General features: G+C 38.6%; 1 protein-coding gene across 18 annotated transcripts in view; it reads right to left on the reverse strand.

Moving 5' to 3' along the window:
• The window catches only part of KLF12 (KLF transcription factor 12), a 567,887-nt gene that overhangs the window by 144,881 nt on the left and 401,087 nt on the right, over positions 1-21,919 (reverse strand). The gene's annotated exons all lie outside the window — the stretch shown is intronic.

Raw genomic sequence — 21,919 nt, forward strand, 5'->3', positions numbered from 1 at the left:
CAAGCATGGAATGTCTCTTCTGTGTATATCACACACATGGCATCCTCTAGAAATCCCAGGAATTAGTGAAAGCAATGTATTTTTATGGACTGAGCACTCACTGACTCTTTTCCCTTGTTCATTTGTTTTATAAAACCGCCATCAGCTCTCGGTAGTTTCAGGGGATGATTACAGAATAGAACGTATAAAATCCACAATATTACCAACTTCTGAGTGGTCAGAAGATGATTAGGTAGCTTGTGAGTTACTGTTCTACCTTCTGACTTCTTCTTGCTTCTGCTGCCAGAGTTCTTGCCATTTTGTTGCATACTAACATTGCCTGGAAGGTGGCGAGCAGGAGGGAGAGGATTTGTTTGCTTATAACTCTCATCAGAAGCTTAGAGAAGAACAAGGTTTACAAGAGAAATATCAAGGTGTAGGTATTTTTCATATCACAGTGAATCCTTGTCTCATAGTTCACTGTTGCTCTAAGTGGAGATCTGAGAGCAGGAAAATAACAGAACTAGCAGCCTGTCATTTTAACTGTATTTACATGTGTTAGCCAGTGCCCCTCATCATTATCCTGATCTCATTTTCCAAAACAGCGTTTCTAGGTAAGATTCTCCTTCACTGCATGCTTGCTGAGGCAAGAAATAGCCCAATGTTCTGACCCTTGTTGACAGGGACCACCAGATCCTTTCAAATGAGAAGGTTACCATCAACCTTTAATATATTAATGCATATTTTTCAAAACTGGTTTCACTTCCACCTCCTCTTTACGAACAGCTTTAGCAACCACCAACTAGGAAGTCCATCAGCCCTCACTTCAAGCACCAAAGAAGCACACCTTCTAAATTGAAAGCACTGTGCTAGCTACATAATTGCATTGCTAAAATGTATGATTTCAATGCTCAGCCAGCTTCAACAAGAATCCTGCTCTTCAAACATGCCTACATAAGACTTCTAAACCCACTACTGCTTGCAAGAAAAAGCAAAATGAACTTAAAATCATGGTTACAATGACATTTGGGTACATTTACAGTTTCCTTTTTTTCTTCTTTGGTTTTTGTTACTGTGCATCATACATCAGGTAGAGTCGCAGGGAAATGCTGATTTTTCCCATTTTATTAACCCACAAAAGATAATTTCTTACGATTTTACCTAATACTGACTATATGACTAGAAAAACTATAGAGAGTTTTGACAGATTTCTAACTAAACTTGGTTATGAAGGTGCTAATATCTGTTGAAATCTAAGGTGGAGTATACTTGACATACATTCTGCAAGTATAAACATACCAAAATATACTTTGAATAATGGAACAGTTTAGTAAATGTTGGCTATATTAAAGAGAAAATAATAAAACTAATCTAAAGTAGTAGTCCTTTGCTGAGGACTTATCTGCCCCCCAAGTGACATCTGACAATGTCTAGAGACACAGTGATTCATCCAACTTGAAGGAAGGGAGATGCTACTGGTACCCAGTAGGCAGATGCAAAGGATACTGTTAGATCTAATACAGTATGCAGGACAGCCATGGCCCCAAGACAAACAGCCAGTCTAAAATATCAACAGCACCAAGCTGAGAAACTTTGATCTAGATATTTAAGAGTTTGGACAGAAAGGTATCACATCTGATAACTTTCAAATGCATAACTATGTCCTAGTTTCAAAGTCTCTAGCAAAGAAATCAAATCACACATAGGATTATCCATCTTTTCCGGGTCTAGCCTCAAATAAAACAATTACTGTCATGTGACTCATCACTGGTCACTTCCACCAATACAGCCCTCACTTTCTCGAACACCAGAAATTATGCAATGATGCACATTAAGTTCTTGAATGCTGTCTTTATACCACATGGTAAGACAAAGACTGTTTCTTTTCCATTTGATCTCTAGAGAAGAGTCCCTAGCAGAGGGGCTTGGAGAAACTCTTTGTAGAGGAAAGTAACCAATTTCACAACCTCGTAATAACACACAGCTACTTAGGCATTTGGTCATTCCAAAGGCACTGAAGGCATTAGATCATTTAAGATTTATTTTGGCTCCAGGCAATAGAAACTGGCTCAGGCTGCTTTATATTAAATGAATGTGCATGCACGCTAAGTCCCTTCAGTCGTGTCCAATTCTTTGAGAACCTATGAACTGCAGCCCACCAGGCTCCTCTGTCCATGGGGTTTTTCCCAGGCAAGAATACTAGAGTGAGTTGCCATGCCCTTCTCCATGGGAATCCTTCTGACCCAGGGATTGAAGCTCCATCTCTTAAGTCTCCCACATTGGCAAGTGGGAAGCCCCACTCAGCAGCTCACAGAAAGGAAGGTAAAGATGACCAGCCAGCACTCAAGTAGCCCAAGACACAGGGATGATACAGACAGATCAACCAGAAATTCACAGATAAGTCTCCTGTTGTGCAATCCCACTACAAAATGATTCCTTTAACACTTGCTCATACTGCTAAATTTAGTCAAGAAATTTAGTATCAGACTCATTGTGTGGTCCTACATATACCTGTAAACATCAATAATTTAACATTTAAAGTTCTTGAAACACCATGCACTAAGACTCCTTGACCAAGATATCAAATGAACAAATAGCCAAAGAAAAGAGGATATTTTGGGTGGTCCCATTTTCATCAAGACAAATAGAGATCACTTGGGAAGTCATATCACTCAAGCAAGAGACAGGCACTTAACCAGCAACCAATTTGGCTCGGAAAGTTAGTCTCACGGCGTGACAGATTCCAAATAACTGGTGTGAGAGTTGATCATCTAAATTATGCTATGTTTATATCTTAATGAAAGCTTAAAATATGTTAAATATAATGCCTTTTCTGATGTACTTTTCAGGAACATTATAATTGAGGATCTCTTTCCAATATTTTCAATAAATATTATGAAATACATCTGCTGCCATCATGCTGGGAAACTCTTCTTACCCATACCTTCAGCCAAGTTGAGGAAGTAATTAGAAAAGCTTCTTAAAATCTGCATTGCTGATTAGGTCAGATGATTAGCTAATCTACATAGTTGCATAATTCCACTCTATTTTTATTAAATGTGGGGTAGGGGTATCTACCCTCCCTAACCTCCAATAGTCTTTGAGTTTCTCAGCTCATTTAGGGAACACTAATTCTTTGAGGTGTCCATGGGAGAGAAAATGGAAAAGTTACCAGGGCATTAGACCCCAAAACACCTCTCTCTCTGAGTAAGATAGCACCAACTGAAAGCGTTGAAAAGAATGCTAGAAGCATCTGAAAAGAACCTACATTTCAGATTTTATTCTTCTTACATGAAAAAGGGATCAGACAGCAGTAGGTGGTCTAACTTATTGCTGGACAAAGTGTCATCCCTGAGAGAGAGGTACTGAGAACACGGTGTGAAATTTACTCCATGTCATGAAATCCTGGGAAGACAACTGCAGAAATCCAACACCTGAACTTGAACCTATTTACTCTTTCAACCTATTTAGTCCTTCAAACACCACCTAGGATCACTGTCGCCATGAAGATCACTTCAATGAATCTTGTCTCCTTGAATTCATGCCCTTGTGTGACTGCTCCCCCCAGCACCTGTGGACTTGGCTAGATGACCTGAAGTCGTTCTAGAGTGTGTGGACACATTCCAGCCACTAGATGACGGCATTCACAGGAGTGACTAGCATGAAAACTGCCCAGCTAAACCCATTTCAAATGTTCGTCTTACAGAACTGTGAGTAAATAAAAGAGTGCTATCCAGTCTCGGACTGGAGAACTTCATGGACTGTATAGTCCATGGGGTTGCAAAGAGGTGGACACAACTGAGCGACTTTCACTTTCACATGCCAGTCTACTCAATTGGGGGCTGATTTGTCACAGCACGCCAGGCTTCCCTGTCCTTCACCGTCTCCTGGAGTTTGCTCAAACTCATGTCCATCAGGTCAATGATATCATCCAACCATCTCATCCTCTGTCACCCCCTTCTCCTGCCTTCAATCTTTGCCAGCATCAGTCTTTCCCAATGAGTCAGGTCTTCACATCAGGTGGCCAAAGTATTGGAGCTTCAGCATCAGTCCTTCCAATGAATATTCAGGGTTGATTTCCTTTAGGATTGACTGGTTTGATGTCCCTGCAGTCCAAGGGACTCTCAAGAGTCTTCTCCAGCACCACAGTTGTAAAGTATCAATTCTCTGGCTCTCAGCCTTGTTTATGGAACAACTCTCACATCCATACATGACTCCTGGAAATACCACAGCTTTTACTATATGGACCTTTGGATATGGCTGCATGTAGTCAATCAAAACTTAGGACTTTATTACATGTGGGCTATGGCGCACACTCTTCATAGTACATTTGTACAACTGATATGCTGACGTCATTTGGTTCAGAATGTCAGCTGCTCAAATATAGGCTTGATTTTTCTAGCATATCAAGATAGATGATGAGAGAAAAATTCATAAGTAAATAAAGCTTGACTCAGAGGTCAGTGGACTCCAGGATCAGATCTGGCTCTTCTGGGTCTCACTCTACTTACTGATGTTTCCACAATGCTCTGTTGTCTTACTTTTTAAATTTTTGTTACTGCTAATGAGACTACTTCTCTACATAGAGCAGGTGTCATTGTCTATATAACCCCAATGAAGATTTAAAAATCCAATCAATTATGTAAATCCTGTGATGTGGGTACTGTGTTGATATACATGCAATTTATTCATTTTCCCCAAATTGCTATCTGCACATCTGACAAAATAATGTCTTTTTCCCCCATTATATTAAATAATAACTTCACAATGTTATTATAATTCCCTAGTGCAAGGTCCTCTTCTAAGTGATAGCACCACTGGAACTCTCTGCAGCTTTCAAGATTATTGGTTATATCTTCTCATTTTCACTCCCAGCCTCTTAATTAATATTGACTGAAGGATTTTGGGGGAAAGCAGTACCTGTGGCTGGTGATTTTTCTTTTGGCCAGCCAAAAATTAATTCTTTTATTTCACTAACACTTTGAGGGCTATTACATTCAATGGTCACACCTGATACACCTGTAAAGTCTTCTAACTTTCTTGACATGTTACCTTCAGTCCAACTCTTCTGCAGAAGTGAAAGAAGCATTCCCCAGCACTGCACCGTGAGTTTCACTTCACTTTCTGTATCAGAATCAAACACTAAGGTTTCTGTCTCTTTGCTGGTCTAATATTCACACTGTCTGAATCAGAACGATAGTATGAAGAACTATCATGTTCTGAGACACTAGCACACATGTCGCCTGGACAAGAACAGAAAGTAACCTACATAAAATTCACCCAAAAATTCTTCATTCAAAATTCTGTGATGCATCATTTCTGAAAATTTGATGTTTCTAATATATACAAGGTTGGGACAAGAACATAACGGAGCAAAATGTGAATGATAATGACAATCATAAGTTGTATAATGAACCCTTGATCAATTTTAAGCTCCAGTGATATGCCCTACCAGAAGCTTTAACAACTCTCCACAGTGATTGTTAACTGTATCACTCTTTAAAAATATATTAATATGTCCCTGGTCAATAATGTGCTAAATCTCTCTCCCTCCCTTGACTTCAGGGATAGGCACACTAAGGTTTGTGGGTCTTGCCACCTGATTTTATAAAGTTTTATTCCACCATACTCATGATTTTATCTCTGGCTGTTTTAGGGCTACAATGACAGACTTGAGTAGTTGTCACGGAAACCATATGGCTTGCCATAAAATACCATCTGGCCTTTTGGAGAAAGCATTTGCTGACTCTGCTGTAGACGGTTTAATTCTTTTGAGTCTCTCTCCCTCTTACTTTCTTCAACTCTTCTCTCTGCATATACCTAAATTTTAGATACCCCTTCAAATCTCATTATCCACCCTCTCATTTCTGTCTATCTTTATTTCTCAGTAATTCCACAATTTCTACAATTTCAGTTACTGTCTCAGTGGAGATGGACACTAAACTTGTGTTCTCAGCTCTAAAAGAGCTAAAGATTTAGCTCCTCTGCCTTCAATCCCATTTTATTCATATTTCTAGCATTCTACTCCCCCTCAATGTCCAAAAGTAATTTCAAAGTCCAGTCCTATTCTTCTTTCAAGCCTCAGTGGAGACCCATCATTCTCCTGGTCACCAGGCTGAGAGCTCTCATCATTTCATGGGTGTGCCCTTCATTCAACCAGATACTAATTGCTATTGCATTCAGCCCACAGTTCTTTGGAGGTCCCTTTCTTTCTTTAATAAACTCAATAAGCTTCCTCAAAGTACTGCTACATATTACATTTGTCTTCTATGGTATTTCTCTAGTAATTAAGTGAATGAAGGATGTCTAGAGAAATACAGATTTCTCAATCAGTCCTTATTTGAAAGCACTGAATTTTTCCCATCACCTCAACAAAAAAGGTTCAGCAGCCCCCACTAATCATGCTACAATTTCATTTTTCATTTGGCACTCTTATGTGTCCTATCTCTGAAGTCCCTTAATCCAGTTATTAATACATACGGTTATTCCCGTCTATGCACAATTTAGTCAAAAAAATTCTACACCCTTCCTAAAGAATAATACTTTCCTTTATGAACTTTTGGTTCATTTTCTAACAAAATGTAAACTTTCCTTTAAAAAAAAATGCTCTTATTTTTGTACTTATGTATTTTTATGGCATTCTCGCACTTTCCATTTTGAATTATACTTAAGCCTACACTTATTTTCCAGTGGTCATGTATGGATGTCAGAGTTGGACTATAAAGAAAGCTGAGCACCAAAGAACTGATGCTTTTGAACTATGGTGTTGGAGATGACTCTTGAGAATCCCTTGGACTGCAAGGAGATCAAACCATTCAATCCTAAAGGAAATCAGTCCTGAATGTTCCTTGGAAGGACTGATGCTGAAGCTGAAACTCCAGTACTTTGGCTACCTGATGTGAATAACTGACTCACTGGAAAAGACCCTCATGCTGGGAAAGATTGAAGGCAGGAGGAGAAGGGGACAACAGAGGATGAGACGGTTGGATGGCATCACTAACTCAATGGACATGAGATTGAGCAAGCTCCGGGAGTTGGTGATGGACAAGGAAGCCTGGTGTGCTGCAGTCCATGGGGTCACAAAGAGTCGGACACAACTGAGTGACTGAACTGAACTGATACTTATTTTACATCCCTTTTTATTCTGTCTACTCCTTGAGAAATCATATTGACTATATACCCTTGTACACAGTAAAAAGTAATATTTACTGATGAAGATGATGGTAATAAGTGCAGATCTCTGCTTGCAATGATTACAGTGGTTCCCAGCTTGCAAAAGATTCAATGATAAAAGTCTATTTCACATTTTATTTTAAAAATTACATTCTGGGTTATATTCTAATATTAACATTCATGGGACAAAAGTCATGATCATTAAATTTCTGTTACTCTATATAATATTAGTTAATTATATATTATTTTGGGGTTTGTATAAGGCCATAGAATAACATGGAAGGAAAATGTTCTTAATTTTCTGGTTACTTTTTAAGCTAAATTACATTTAATAGGATTTTCTTTTCTTTCAGTAAAATATTTTAAATACAACAACATACATGTCACTTCTACAATATGAGTTTCTGCTTGGAAACTGCAGAGGAGGAATTCACTCATTTAAAATACCATTTAAAATAAATGTTTGTTGAGATTATCACAATATTAACCAGGGTTTCACCTTTCTAAAGAATCATGACTAAAACTACTTTCCTTATTTATAAAAAGAACAAGAATAGAGATTTACAATTGTCTTGTGTTCACAGGACATATGCCTCAGAGAACACAAGGCTTTTGTGATTAAAGAATTCATAAAATTTTCTATTAGTAAGTAGGATTTTACACTGAGCCTCCATTAACGTTATGTAACTCTCCAGAGTTGGCCAAGATTTCTGAACTCCAGGAGTCTTCTGAGATTTCACAGACCACTGTTTTCTTCTACATTTCCATTTTGTCAATTCATTACAACTGCTCAATACCCAAGCTAACCAGCTCCAATTGATTTATTCAAAATTGAATCTACTTTAGGAAGAGATGATTTAAAACACTTAATAATAAAGTGAATTGGTGGTGGGCACATATGGTGAGTAATGAGATCATCAAACTCATTTGCATCTGGAAGGCACAAAGAAGATGACTTTAGACATTAATCCATGGCATTTTAATTCACTTTTCTTATTTCACTTAGTTGGTCTTTCTGCTCTGTGTTTTCTGGTTTGCCAACTGGGTAGAATTGAATCTTGCAAGAAACAGATAAGAGACCTGCTATAATGATTTTAAAAACCACTGAATCATGATCCTCAACTTAATATAAAGTGTTCAGATCTAATAAACACTTCAGAAATGGAAGAAAATCTACTTTGAACTTAATAGTTCTGTTTTTATGTCAACGAAGTTCTGCATAGTTGACATGGAAATGACTTACATTTACAAAGAAAGCAGTTATTTTTTGCTAGTTTCAAAGTCAGAAGATTAAAGAAGTTGGCACATGGGACTCCCCTGGCGGTCCAGTGGTTAAGGCTGTGTGTTTCCACTGCAGGGGGCACAATTTCAATCTCTGGTTGAAGAACTAAGATCCCACACGCTGCATGGCATGGCCCAAAAGTAAAAACAACAAAGACAAAAAAAAAAAAAAAAAAAAACTTGGCACATGAGAGTATCACAGCATGTTTATCATCAAAGTCGCTGTTGACCTCATGTGTGCGTATGTCCTCATGGGCTGTTTAGGCATGAAACGCACAAATGTTTGATAATATTTTCTTTGAATATAATAATAAGGAAAAAGATTTTTAATTGGTAGAAACTTGTGACACTGATGTTTGGATGACTTCTAAAACTCATAATGCTCTAACACTGGGGTCCCCAACCTCCTGGCCATGAAGTGGTACCAGGCCATACAGCAGGAGGTGAGTAGTGTGCAAGAGAGCAAAGCTTCATCTGTATTTACAGCTGCTCCCCATCACTTGCATTATGCCTGAGCTCTGCCTCCTGCCAGATTAGTGGTAGTACAATAAATGTAATGCCCTGAATTATCCTGAGAACATTCCTTCTCTGTCCCCAGTCCATGGAAAAACTGTCTTCCACGAAACTGGTCCCTGGTGCCAAAAAGACTGTGGGGACTGCTGCTCTGACAGTATGCATTCTGAACATCATCTACCCGGACTTCCTCAACCAAAGCTGCTACGTCACCTCCTTAGCATTAAGCATCAGCTGGCCCTGAGGCCAAGCAGAGATCAGTGAGGCCCGGATGGCTCATTATAATCCATCCAAGTTCATATGCTAAAAATAGAGCTCTTCCTCCATGTCCACCCCATTCACACTATCAATTAAATAAGATGTCAAGGATCAAAGTGACTCTTCAGTATCATCATTCATTTTTCTCCAAATCCTGAAAACCATTCCCTCCCACGGCCTCTCACATCCAACCGTTGAAGACATAAACATGAAATACGAAGAGACATCACACTTACGAACCAACAGTTGCTCTCTCATACTCTTGCTTCCAAATTGAGTTACATTATTTACAGCTTTTCCCTGATGCTATTTTTATTTAAGAAATCACACACACACACACAGACTGATCACTTATTTGATTCTCCCAAAAGATGAAAAAACTTAACATTTGCAGTACTTCTTTCAGATCCTTAAAGAAAGTAAAATATCACAAAGGGAGTTACTCTGCATTTTCCCCCTATTTTGTTTCCCTCTTCCATATGTCTTAGTGTATATAAGTTTTAACACTTTTACTTGGTATGTATCAATGAGTGACCACCAATGTGGTTTTGCTCTTTAAAGTGTGTATATATAAAATTTTACAGTTTATTTTTACTCAACATTACATTTGCTATTTATTTATATTCTTAATTTTTCTAAAGTCACTCTAGGTATCTCTTCTCCCAAATACAAGAAGGACGCAGCATGCTGCAACTACCCCAGGGGTCATTCCCACCTTCCCCAGCTTGTTTTTCATCACAGGACATCTTTTTTCTTTTGGTGTTAGTTCTAGAAGGTGTTGTAGGTCTTCATGTGCTCTGCATGCTCAGTCCCTTCACCCATATCTCACTCTTTGTGACCCTACAAGACTGTAGCCAACTAGGCTCCTATATCCTTGGGATTTCCCAGGCAAGAATCCTGGAGTCTGTTTGCATTTCCCTCTCCAGGGAATCTTCACAACCCAAGAATTCAGCCCAAGTCTTCTGCATCTCCTGCACTGCAGGTGGATTCTTTACCATTGAGTCACCAGGGAAGCCCAATTCTTTTTCATTGTAGCCCTGTAATCTGCTTCATGTTTTACTGTTAAGAGTTACAGCTTATCTCTTCATGCAGATATTTATATTTTTAAAAATCATTTCTAAGCTCAGCTTCCATTTCAGGTTCTTTTCTTTCATCCTTTAGTTCTTTCAGCAAATTTGTGTGGGTGGTAAACTTAGTCAGTATATGTATGATTTTTTTTTTAAATTTTACTGTCAGTTGAAATGACTTGTTGGGAACAGAATTCTAGGATCCCTCACTGTCCTTTGAAGACACTACAGCATTTCTTTCTGGTATTTGTTGCTGTTGACAGCCTCCGTCATTCTTTAATTCCTTTGTAGAAAACAGCTTTCGAGATTTTCTTTATGACTCATGCTTGACAATTTCACTGCTCTGTGTCTGGAGGTAGACTTATTTTTACTGACTTGTCTATAGCCCAAGATTCATGTTATCCCTTAATTCTTCAAAATTCTCAAGACATTCCTCTGAATATCGCTTCTCTGAATATATCTATTTAGACCTATTTTATAAAAGTCCTTTTAGATAGATGTTGGAACACTTCGATTTATGTCCTTAACTTTTCCATCATGCTTTGGGTCAAAAAAAAATTTTTTTTAACATTGCCTTGTTTGGGGGGTAAAATTCTCAGTAAGATCTCTCAGTTCATATATTCTTCCACTAAAGAACTTTCTCAACATAGCCAAAATAAGAATCTGGGAATTATCCTAGATATATTTTTTCCTTCTTCCTTGACAACCATCAGGGCAATGAGTTCTATCCATCAGATATCCATTCACATTGGCTTCCTAAAATAGCTTTCTAACTTTTCTCCTTTTATTCAGTCCTTCATCCATAGACTTAAATATTACTATGTTACTCCCATCTATTTACATGCTTGTCTCCCTAGAGTGTTCAGTAATACAGACTTCTCAGTTTGGCCTACAAGGCCTGGGATAACCAGATCCATAGATAACCCTAGAACCCCATTTCATTTCTGATAAGTACCCTACAAGTGAACCATACCAACCTATCTACTTGGATGCTGCTGCTGCTAAGTCACTTCAGTCATATCCGACTCTGTGCAACCCCATAAACAGAGCCCACTAGGCTCCCTTGGCCCTGGGATTCTCCAGGCAAGAACACTGGAGTGGGTTGCCATTTCCTTCTCCAATGCAGGAAAGTGAAAAGTCAAAGTGAAGTCACTCAGTCATGTCCGACTCCTAGAGACCGCATGGACTACAGCCTACCAGGTTCCTCCGTCCATGGGATTTTCCAGGCAAGAGTACTGGGGTGCGTTGCCATTGCCTTCTCCGATCTACTTGGATAATGTCCCTATCTACTAGGATCTACTATGGTCTTTCATATTTCTAGGATGTTGCATCTATTGTTTTTTAATTGCCTTTGCTTCCTCATTTATGTGGATGATATAAGTAACACTTTCCTCTGAGAAACACCCTTCTCCTGAAGTTACAATCACTCCCTTTCAACCTCTAAGCTTTGCATTCCTTTATAATCTATCTCTGGGGGTCTACACTTATTTGTATTGCAGCATTCACCTCACTATAGTTGTCTTGTCTCCTTTATCCACTCAACTATGAGCTTCTTGTGGGTATTGTCAGTGCATCGAACATGTGGCTGAATCATAGATGTGCATTAATCAAATGAGTAAGTAAATGGAAAGGAATACATTGAATAATTCTGGGTGACGTAAAAGGTTAAAAAATAAGAAAAAAAATTTTTAATTAACCTGGCAGTTCAAATTTTATTTAATTTTGGTAAAGGAATAAGAACACAAGGAAGAAAATAAACAGTGTTAAAATCTCCTCATATTCATTTAATGATAAGTGTGAAGACATTTTCCCCCATTGAAATGTTGCACCATAGGGAATAAAATTCAAGAAGTTTATATAACAAGTCAACTAGTTTCATCTAGTTTATAAAGTGCAACAGTTTCTAGGTGGCAAAATTTTAAAGTATGAATATATATGTGTATATATATGTATGTCTCATATATTTATATTTATATATACATGCTTAAATGGCTCAGTGAGCAAAGAATCTGCCTGCGATGCAGGAGATGCAGGTTTCATTCCTAGGTCAGGAAGATCCCCTAGAGTAGGAAATGGCAACCCACTCCAGTGTTTTCGCCTGGAAAATCCCATGGACAGAAGAGCCTGGCAGGCTACAGTCCACATGGTCGCAAAGAGTCAGACACAATCAAGCATCAGCACATTTCAGTTCAGTTCAGTTGCTCAGTCGTGTCTGACTCTTTGCGACCCCATGAACCGCAGCACGCCAGGCCTCCCTGTCCATCACCAACTCCCGGAGTCCACCCAAACCCATGTCCATTGAATCAGTGCTGCCATCCAACCATCTTATCCTCTGTCGTCCCCTTCTCCTCCTGCCCTCAATCTTTCCCAGCATCAGGGTCTTTTCAAATGAGTCAGCTCTTCACATCAGGTGGCCAAAGTATTGGAGTTTCAGCTTTAACATCAGTCTTTCCAACCACAATACATGCTTAAATAAGGAACAGCATCAACCTCTTCTTTGAGTGTATTCTAACATGCCCAGATACGAGGTGGCCACTGCATTCTGTACCTTACAAACACATAAGCGTCTCTAAATAAACCACCTACTGGCTGAATAGTAATATTATGGCCAATATTCCTTATATGGTCTCTGGAATGAGGTATGAAATGGTGTTAACAAGAAGAGTCTGAATGTGCCGGCTTACTCCTACTGATTAAGCATAATTCTATTCTGTGTTTACCATAATTAAAAATACAGAGCACAACACTGAAAGACAGTTATAACCCATTCAGCGGCTTGTAAACTGCAAATGTTTTAACTTTCCACTTAGACCATGCCAAATTACACAGTTAAAAGTTGTTTAAGTTATAGTTGAAAGGGGTTTACTTGTTAAGTGTGAGGGGCTTATCGTGGTGATTACCACAAAAAAATGATCACAATTGGCCAAGGAAGGAAATAAAAGGGCCTATTAATATGTTGCCCTACTTGCAAGGTATAATGAAAATAATTGGAGGTTAATGGCACCTTGATTATAGTAGATCATACTAATCAATGGGTACAAGGATGCCAGGAGGCAGGGGTTGCCAGTTAGTGCTCATTTGTTAGATGGAAAGGCAGGTCATGTTTCATGACAACCATCACTTTGAGAATAGGTTGGAAAACACCTACCACCACATATCATGATACCAATCCATTTTGGAAACCATACAACATATTTTACTCTCTGATAAACTTGATAAAATAGGAAGAAAACTATAAAAACATGGAAAAGTAGTGGATGAGACTCAAGAGAAACTTACATAAAAACTGGAAAACGTCTGATCTTACTATAAACCTATTCTCTGTAACCAGACACACATTTTCTGGAATTTATTTTCCAACTCTGAAGAAGGCATTTCTGAACATCTGCGATATAAGCTAGGATAATTTTAAAGCTGTAATGTTGTAATGATTATTAGCTATTGGCTAGTGCTCAGAATTTTATTGAACTCATTAATCTAAGAAAAATAAATACAATTATAACAGTACTAATAAATGCTGGCTATATTTTTATTTGGTGGTTTTTCCCTTGTGTTTTTCAGAAAATAACCACTACCAGGATGAGGCAAGACAAACAGGCACGTCTGTGCTGTGTATGCCTGTCTAACCAATTCCCTGCTCGAGAGAGCTCCAGGCAGGGACCAGATATGTGGGAAAAGGACACAGATGTCGATCTCTGAAACTCAGTCAACCACACTTTGACAAAATTTCCCTACACCTAAGAAATGTTAACCTATAGCTTGAAGCTGTTGTTTAAAAATATTGCAAGATGCTGGAGAAAATGGAAATACATAATATGGTACCATAATATCAATACTTAGCCACATGGAATTACCTCATGCAATTCATATATACACACACACTTATATATGAATTTAAATATAGATGATTTCCTATGTAACATTTTCAGATCACGACCTTGACAAAAAAAATGATTTAAATTTTCAATGTACCTGATTTGAAAAAATATGAAACTGGGTTTTTCAATATTGACAAACTCTCTACATAACTAAGGCATACTTTTTAAATGATCAAAACCCAAGTATGGCAAAAGTTTAAAAAGTTTTGATTTTGTTCAAGGCTTTGTCACTAGTAAGCTGTGACCTTATTAAGAAACAGAGAAAGGTATGAGTCTCAGTTTTCTTATCTATAAAAGACAGGCAATAATATCTATACACTGGTTATACTGTAAGACGTAAAGATGATGTATGTAAAGTGCAAAGAACATATAAGCATTCAATAAAGGTTAATTATCGAAATGATTTTTAATAAATATATTTATAAGATTTATTACCTACTTTGCCACCTACTTCAGACAGACCATAATTTAGCCTTTCCTTCATTACTAATGGTCATTATTTCAAAAGCAATTATTATGCTGTAATAAAGTATTACCTCCAAGGACTAAAGAGCTGTGTAAGCCTATTTACTCCATTCCCAACAGACCTCGCTGTGATTTTTCAAGTTCCTATTTTAATAATAATTTTGACACCTCCTTTCTTAGCCTCCACTCTTTTGCCCTTAGTCTACCTACAGAGAAAGGGAAATTCCTAATTTGGGCGGGGGGCGAGGTTTGGGGGGTGAGAATCTCAGAGGGTTTCAAGCATTTGTAAACAGGTACTGCAACATTAGGAATTTCTTTTCCTAAGGAAAACTACAGGAAGTGAAATGCTACACAATTTTTATGGCTATTAGGAACACATAAAAATCTATTGAGATAACATTTCAGGGGGCATGAGTTATAAAAATTGAGAAATATCCCTCTCCTATATTTTTCTTTTTGCCATTTTCATTCACTACTTCCTCTGGAGGCACAGCAGGATATTCACAAAGGATGTAAGAAGTACATCTAAAGTAAGAGTTAAAAGGCTTTCTCTTTCAGAAAAGGAGAAGTCAGCTCCTCTCTTATAAGTAATTCATAGTATATTTCATGCATGCAATGCATGTTTTACACGCTATGCTGTTTGTGCATGCGGGCGTGTGTGTGCACCTCATAGCCTATGATTCAGTCAAGCTCCACCACTGTTCACCTTTTTCCTTATCTGGAATGCTTCTGCCTCCTCCGAGAAGCAAAGCCTTATGTTTGCACCTCAAATGCGACACACTCTACTTTCATCGTAACGTACAACTTCCTCCAGGGTCAAATTCATGTTCTTTGGTGGGGGGGGGGGTTCCACCTTCAGTCTCTAGAAGGTTTCCTCTGTTTTAATGGGCTCTGTATTTACAGAGGACTAATTGAAAACATCCATACCTGACAAAGGTCAGGTGACAAAGGTCACACCACAGATGATTAGGGAGTCCTGGGCTTTAGCACAGATGAGACAAAAATGAAATCATGAAACTGACAACTCCTTCTAAACGCAGATTTGAAGCAGTTCAGCAGACCTGTTTTAGATTTGTGCGTGGGTTTGCTTAATATACCTTTAAGATTAGAGATTGGTGGAAGGAAACGAAATCTTTGTTTTATGGCTACAACAAATGGGCCCACCACAGTAAAAATGTCATTTATTCTTTCTCACAAAGAGACCTTTGCGGCATAGTGCAAATAAAAGCAGCATTTTTCCTTCTACTTAAGGTTTGTTAGGTGAAATTTATGTTTTTAAAATGCACTGCAAACACCAAAAACTGATTGTACTCTTATCAGCTTTTAAATCAAAACAGCTTGCTATCTGGTAAGGACAGGAGAACTGGTCGATTTATTTCATAAAACTTTATGTACAAAGAGACAGTGTCTATGAACTTAATGGAGAGAATATAGAGTCTGGAGGGGTAATTTTTATTAGAATTTATAGTGGGATTATCCATACTCCACAGTTTTCAGATTTTATTGAGATTTTATGGTACTGTGATGCTGACACAGTCAACTGCAGTGGGACAGGAGGTATAATTTGTTTCACCCTGCCTGGGAAGTGAAATTGGCATTACTATTATATAAGAAACCTCACAGACGCTATTAATTGCCCAGATCCAATCAAAGCCATTACTTCTCCCAGTTTCACAGGTAAAATATTTTACCTGGGCATAAAAGAATAATAAGAACTGGCTGTAACTCTCATGCAACGCTATCTTTTCATTAAGACTGTTCAGAAGCCATAAGAATATTTCTCACCCACAGGGAGTTCAGCTCCAGAAACTATTAAAATCTAAATCACATCAAGCATCTGTAATGTACCACCAAATATTATTCTTCAGTATTAAGTACAGTGAAAAAAAACAAAAACTTGGGAAATAGCAGAAACAATATACTCAGAAGCACCAGGGAATTACAGATGGCCCACTGACACAAAAGAGCAGCTCTGGGAAAGACACTCATTCATTCTGAAAACATTTATTGTTTCCTGTGTGCCAGACACTGGATCAGGCGGAAGGCCATGACATAGATATCACTGTAACTTTATATTATATATATAATATACTTGAGCCAAATATATTGAGTAAAGAGAATATATTTTGTATATATATGTATATCTATGGGCTTTCCAGGTGGTGCTAGTGGGAAGGAATCTGACTGCCATTGCAGGACACACAGAGGAGTTGGGAGACTCAGGTTCGATCCCTGGTTTGGGCAGATCCCCTGGAGAAGGGCATGGCAACCCACTCCAGTATTCTTGCCTGGAGAATCCCATGGACAGAGGAGCCTGGCGGGCTACAGTCCATAAGGGGTTGCAAAAAGTTGGATACAACTGAAGCAACTGAAGTATGCACATGGGTGTATATCTATGTGTATGTATATATATGGCATACATTGTATTACAATTTGGTATGTGCCTTTCTAGAAAAGAAAGCATCTGAACCAGGTCTTATAACAGAGAAAGAAATGGCCATCCAGGAAAAGGAGGGAGAGTTGTCATCACAGCGAGGTAGAAAAGATGGCTGAGACATGACACATATTCAGTGGAATGGCAACAGCCTGGTGGGGAGGGGTGGCAGGGGTGGGGTGGTGGGAGTCAGGCTCTGGGGATACGAGGAACCCATGTTGTTGCTTCTTCTACTTCAACCTACAAAGGGAGGTTGCTTTTATGATTAGGGTTTAGGACTGGAGACCAGCACTGGCCATAGCATTCTAATGGAGCATCTCATAGAACACTGCACCTATATTAATGAATTCACTAGTTCATTCATCTCTTCATTCAGTAAGTATTTATTGAATATGTACTAGTGTCAGGCACAATGCAATGTGTTGAGAAAATCATAGCTAATGAGATCCAGGTAGATTTGCGGAGTTGCCAGCCTATTTTATTCTATGAGTAAGTATTTATAATAATACATGCCACATTATGCTTCCCTGGTGGTTTAGCAGTAAAGAATCCGCCTGCCAGGCAGGAGCCATGGGTTGGATCCCTCATCTGGGAAGATCCCCTGGAGGACAGCATGGCAACCAACTCCAGTTCTTGCCTGGAAAATCCCATGGACAGAGAAGCCTAGCGGGCTACAGTCCATGGCATCGCAGAGTCGGACCAGACTGAAGTGATGCAGCACGCATGCACATGTCACATTATAGAAGAAGCTACAGTTTTTGTCAACAGAGACGTTTATTCTTATCATAGGTCACCCAAGTCTCACTAGGTCTTTCTCTCACTGAGAAAGTGAGAAATCCATACACCATGGGAATATCTTTCAATTTTACTGTTGCTATTGAGCTTTTCCTAAGTCCCTAGCTATCAATAAGGCAGTTCTCTGATGAATTCTCTAAGGGCTACTCCCACTTATCAGTTTTACCAAATTCTCCTATTTTCTGTCTTCCTATAGTCCTGCTGTTTCACTTTTTATTTTTTCTCTGACATTCAATAAAACTTAAGAGTTCACAAGTTGCCATATACCTGCTTCCACTAACTCAACAAACATTACCCATAGTTACAAAGAAACTAATCATAGATATGTAGAAAGTAGCATTTTATTTCTACTAAACAGAAGACATATACAAATGTGCAGGATGGAAAGCAGGACAACGGGGTAGAAGTGATGCTTCTTAAAACCAAGTAGATAAGTTAGGTTTCAAATTCATGTCCAAGTTTTACTTTAAAAGGGCATATTCACTGCACTCCCTGACAGCCCTCAACTAGTTTGTTAAATCTGAGAGCAATGATAGAATAAATTAGTAGACTACCCATGAGTTCCTCCAACTCTTTCAGTTCACATTATGTTAAAATTCCACCACTAGATGGCAATACAAAGGCTATCATTTTCAACATAGGTTTCTTAGTTCCAGAAAGTGAAAGAGGAGAGTGAAAAAGTTGGCTTAAAGCTCAACATTCAGAAAACAAAGACCATGGCATCTGGTCCCATCACTTCATGGGAAATAGATGGGGAAACAGTGGAAACAGTGTCAGACTTTATTTTCAGGGGCTCCAAAATCACTACAGATGGTGACTGCAGCCAGGATATTAAAAGACGCTTACTCCTTGGAAGGAAAGTTATGACCAACCTAGACAGCATACTGAAAAGCAGAGACATTACTTTGCCAACAAAGGTTTGTCTAGTCAAGGCTATGGTTTTTCCAGTGGTCATGTATGGATGTGAGAGTTGGACTGTGAAGAAAGCTGAGTGCTGAACAATTGATACTTTTGAACTGTGGTGTTGGAGAAGACTCTTGAGAGTCCCCTGGACTGCAAGGAGATCCAACCAGTCCATTCTGAAGGAGATCAGCCCTGGGATTTCTTTGGAGGGAATGATGCTAAAGCTGAAGCTCCAGTACTTTGGCCACCTCATGCAAAGAGCTGACTCATTGGAAAAGACTCTGATGCTGGGAGGGATTGGGGGCAGGAGGAAAAGGGGACGACAGAGGATGAGATGGCTGGATGGCATCACCTACTCGATGGGCGTGAGTCTGGGTGAACTCCAGGACTTGGTGATGGACAGGGAGGCCTGGCGTGCTGCGATTCATGGGGTGGCAAAGAGTCGGACACGCCTGAGCGACAGAACTGAACTGAACTGATGGGATAGATGATTTGGTTAGATATAGAAGATAAAGAAGAATCAAGATTCAAGAAGAGGTAGAATAGTGAAGCATGGAGGGAGAGAGAGAAATATATCTAGGAGAAAAAAAAAGATAAAAAGGGAAGGGAATTGGAAGAGTGAGAAGGCAGAGACAACAAACTGGAATCAAGATGGGTATTTGAGCAGGAGATGGAGAAGAACTCCATGTAGTCTCATTCAAACTTTCTAAATAGAAACTATAGGAAGAAATACATATTTCAATATGACTCAGTACACAGATACTATATAGACACACACCGTACTGCATTTGAGGCACGTTAAGTCGGTTTCTAAACAAAAGTTACATGATGTAACGCTTCTGTGGGTGATACTCTCATATTTCTTAATCAAATCTATCCTATTTAATTCCTTTAAAATGTTGATGTTGAGCTAGTATACTGATACCAAGATTCACCAACAGGAAAATGACTCACAGTATGAACAATATTATTTTAGTGTATTGTAAACTACAGCTGACTTTTAAGAGAAGTTGTTCTAAAAATCACCACACTGAAATTCCTGGCCATATAATTGGTCCATAAAACATTTGTTGAAAAAATTAACTAATTACAGAAGAAAAACGTAGGTGAAGCCGCCTGGTCATAAAAAACACATATACAATTGGCTAATGATCAAAGTTGCATTTCCCCCACGTAAAAGGGACTGGAGGGAAGATCGAGTATGTGATTACCACTCTGTAAATTGGTAGCTCTTCTTTTATTTATTAGATAGACAAATATCAATCTGTTCTTTTCTAAAGAACCCAAAGTGGAAGAACAACCGTTAATCAAACTCTGCGTTAACAACGGAAAACAGGCAGAGAGAAGGGGCTGAGAAAATAGTAACAGAGCTTGGAGTAGAGAAAAAATTATTGTTGATGGAGTAAAAAAAATTGGAAAAAAAAAAAACCGCTAGAGAGTTGTAAATAATTAAAAAGCCAATTTAAAACAGTGCTGGCAAAGATTCTAAGACCAAGTTTCCCTTTAGGATCTTACATTCTTTCTTCTTTCATTTGTTCCTTCCTGGTCTTAAGAGTCACTGGGTAAAATTTCCAATTGCAAAAAAGTATCTATATCTATTTAGATATATCTAGATATACAAAGATACCTATACAGCTCTATCGGAGAAGGCAATGGCACCCCACTCCAGTACTCTTGCCTGGAAAATCCCATGGACGGAGGGGCCTGGTGGGCTGCAGTCCATGGGGTCGCTAGGAGTCGGACACGACTGAGGGACCTCACTTTCACTTTTCACTTTCATGCACTGGAGAAGGAAACGGCAACCCACTCCGGTGTTCTTGCCTGGAGAATCCCAGGGACGGGGAAGTCTGGTGGGCTGCCGTCTGTGGGTTCGCACAGAGTCGGACACGACTGAAGCGACTTAGCAGCAGCAGCATACAGCTCTATAGTTATCTTTATACATATAGATATATCCGTCCAATACTCAAATGCTTCTTGCAATGAGTATATATATCCAGGCATCATCAAAATAATCCTATAAATATCTGCAATCTAATATGTAAAATAAGAATTTCCTTGTAGCATAACAGCACCTGTACTATGTGAAATTAGAAGTTTCACATTTAAGTAGAACATTACTTCAGGAGAGAAAAAATTTGTTCTTCAAAATGAAACTACAGAGGAAAGGAAGGATTTATTTCCAGATTCAACACGTTAAATATAATCAGAGAAAATATTTCAAGTGTGGTAAAAAATGAATATAGAGACTTTCTTAGACTAAATACTAGTAATACATCACATTTAAGCATCTATCTACTCAAACATAAATTAGACCGTTTTATCTTAGAAGGAACTTGACCTAACAAATTATAACAGAATGAACACAAAGTCCACTCTGGTAACCCCTTGCTTTAGCTACTTCATCTTTTGAATGGATTTTCTCCTGCTCTATCTTTCCTTCCTTATACAGTATCTATCTCTGAATGGAGTATCACCTCTCCCCTCTGCTGGTCATATTTTTTTCTCTTCTTTTCCAGTTTGTACTTTGATTTACTGTTTAAATGTGTGTGGGCAAAGCCAAACTCACACCTTGACATTTTACAGTTTACAAGGACCCTACACAGAGTTTTTTCTTTTCTGCTAATAATCTCTTAGAATAATACATACAGTTTCTGTCACCTCTCTTCAGCCAATTGTCAAATTTTAGACTTAACCCAATCTCTGCCCTGGTGGCTCAGACAATAAAAGAATCTGTCTGCAGTACAGGAGACTCAGGTTCAATCCCTGGGCTGGGAAGATCCCTTAGAGAGAGAGACGGCAACCCACTCCAGTATTCTTGCTGGGAAAATCCCATAGACAGAGGAGTCTGGTGGGCTACAGTCCATGGGGTCACATGACTGAGCAACTACCAATCTATACTAGATGAAACAGAGAAGTCAATAAACTGTAGATATTTCGGATAAACAAGGGCATAAGAAGCCATTTTTTTGGATGGAATCCATTCAACTTCCTATGTGTGCCCAGAAGTGAAAAAAAAAAAAAAAAGATTTCTACTCCTTGTTAAAATCAGGTAAAAACAAATGAATATTCTGTCCTCTAATTTAAAATTCAGTTTTTCATAAATATTAGCTGCTTTTCTTACTATTTAACAAGTTACTGTCTGGTTTATAATGACAGCAGTGAAACACTCACAT

This window comes from Bos indicus, chromosome 12 (assembly GCF_029378745.1).
Source record: "Bos indicus isolate NIAB-ARS_2022 breed Sahiwal x Tharparkar chromosome 12, NIAB-ARS_B.indTharparkar_mat_pri_1.0, whole genome shotgun sequence".
NCBI classification, from domain to species: Eukaryota; Metazoa; Chordata; class Mammalia; order Artiodactyla; family Bovidae; genus Bos; species Bos indicus.